The sequence below is a fragment of the Seriola lalandi genome, unplaced genomic scaffold (assembly GCF_002814215.2).
Source record: "Seriola lalandi dorsalis isolate HSWRI2012SDOR001 ecotype SW California unplaced genomic scaffold, Sedor1 jcf7180002051474, whole genome shotgun sequence".
Classification (NCBI taxonomy): domain Eukaryota; kingdom Metazoa; phylum Chordata; class Actinopteri; order Carangiformes; family Carangidae; genus Seriola; species Seriola lalandi.
This window is the reverse complement of record NW_019522027.1, coordinates 23,734-26,234: the sequence shown is the minus strand read 5'-3', so window position 1 is coordinate 26,234 and position 2,501 is coordinate 23,734.

Sequence of the window (2,501 nt, the reverse complement as noted above, 5' to 3'; positions counted from 1 at the left end):
AACTCTCCTGGTCAATGATAACTGGTCCTGAATCAGCTCTGCTGCCATGGCAACCAGCGCTGTAGAGACACAGACAGGTAGATGAAGGTCAGTGTGACAGTGTTTGTCACAGGTTGAGTTTGCTGGCTCCTGATTGGCTGGAAACACTCACCTGAACACAGACAGCACAGAGCAGCAGCTGGGAGGAAAAGCATTTTGTGCCGTGGTGTTTCCTCTGGTGAAGCTGGGGAGAAGTGGAGCTCTGATGCAGCTGAGGCCAAACAAGGACGAGCTGTGAGCTCAGACGAGGGTCATGTGGTTTCTGACGCCTCCTCAAACCTCCCATCAGCCCCTGCAGTGGTGGACAAGGAAGGTAGATAGTGGGAGGAATAGAATATTTACGATGCGATATTATTCAGGAGGATCATTCATACTGTATATACATAAGATAAATTATTAGAGGGCCCAATGTTGATCCTTGTGGAACACCCACTGAGTTTATTATTATTGATAAACAAACAGAAGAGTTAGTTTCATGTTCAGATATGAGAGTTTCATTACTTTCATCATCGAATGTTTTCTTCAATTCTGAAAATATAGAAACAACTTCAAGGTCCAGTTTCACAAAGACTGAATTCATCTGTTGCGCAAAGCAATTTAGTTCTTGACTATCTTAAGCCCGTCTGTGGTACAATGAATTCTGGGTAAATTAAGACTTCTTTAAAAATAAAAAAATGGTCAACTAAGGAACTGCATCCAAACTCTGAGCTCTGTTTAACTCATCAGAAAATGTTTGTCTTTAGGAAAAATAAATTCTTCATCAGATAGAAAATGTTCCACTGAGTTACATACAGGTCTTTTCTGTGGACATTATAGGTAGAAATATGTTATTAAGTAAAAGCTGAGTCTTTACAGCACACACTATGTTTTATTAGTCGTCGTCATCAGCTTGAAACACAGAACTAAAGATTCCCGCTGCAGCTGAAAACTCCAGGTCAATATGTGGCATAGACATCAGGTGTATTAATAATTTACTGATCACCAAGCGAATCAATAACTTAGCAGCTCAAAGTCACAAAGAATACAAATGAAGACATTCTGGTGGTCTTTACTCTGATGGACACTGACGTCTGTTGATGACCTAAAAATATATTTTGTTTGATGGTGTCTAATCTTATCGTAGCTTCTTCTGCTCAAGGGACAAAACTGAAAAACGTCTCCTGTCAGTTTTCAAGACTACGGGTAGTTATTGTTTGATGAGACTGTCCTGTAACAAATGAACCTATAAGTCGTCTGTGTAGCAGCTTATTATGACCCATAGTTACGTTTTGTTGCTAGGTCACACCTAGTGGTCGTAAAAATTAAGACATGAGCAAAGGGAAAAGTGTTGGTGACGTAGTATAAAGAGAGACAAAGTCCACGTCAGGAGGTGGTGGTGGATGGATGAACATGACACAGGAAAGCGGCGTTCGATTCCCACGTGAAACTAGTTGTTTATATCGTTTCTATTATCCATGACCGTTCGTTGTTATTGTAACCATGACAACAAAGATTGTCTGATGTTGAGGAAGTGCCTGTTTTAACCCAAAATAATGATTTTTTTTTCCTAAACCTAACCAAGCCATGGCTGTTATTATAGTAACCACAGCAACGTTGGTACGCCGCTCTCGGTACAGTCGTGTGTTTATTATGGTAACCACGACAACAGAGGTCCAGTAAGCATCCCGCTTAGGGGCGCTATTTGACATGACACTGCTATAAGTCGTATCAGACGGGTTGAAAAAAACGACCAATATGGTTGTTTAGGTTGGAGGAGTTTTTGCGTTTGATATGTTTTTGAATGTCTTTTAAGTAAATAATCTAAACTGAGAAACAACATGGAGCTGGTGGAAGGCTTTTACTGTGAAGGGGCCAAAGGAAGCGTTTCAGATTGTTGCCCTTTGTTTGTTTGTTCGTGGCCCGTCTGAGCTGGAGGTGAAATATGTGAACCTGGGTTGTGGTTTACTGCTCTCTTCCTGTCACGAACACTGTTTGTTCATCTGGAGGTTTTTGTTCAGGCTGCAGGGATTATTTCTCACTGTGGGAAACTTTCTTCTGACAGCAGCAGTAGTAGGAGGCTGAATGAGAGAGTTGAACTTTCTCTATCGTCAACTCACAGCCGTCTGTTTTTCTTGAAGCTGAGAAATCGTCTTTCTGAGGATGACTGTAGCGTGAGTTAACCGTCCCATCAGACATGTCAACATGTAGAATCACTCTGTGTGGGTCTGTCTCCGTCTTCTGGTACCAGTAAACCTGCTTTTTACCACACTGGTCAGTTCCTCCACAGCTGAACGAGACTGTGTCACCAACTCTCCTGGTCAATGATAACTGGTCCTGAATCAGCTCTGCTGCCATGGCAACCAGCGCTGTGGAGACACAGACAGGTAGATGAAGGTGAGTGTGACAGTGCTTGTCACAGGTTGAGTTTGCTGGCTCCTGATTGGCTGGAAACACTCACCTGAACACAGACAGCACAGAGCAGC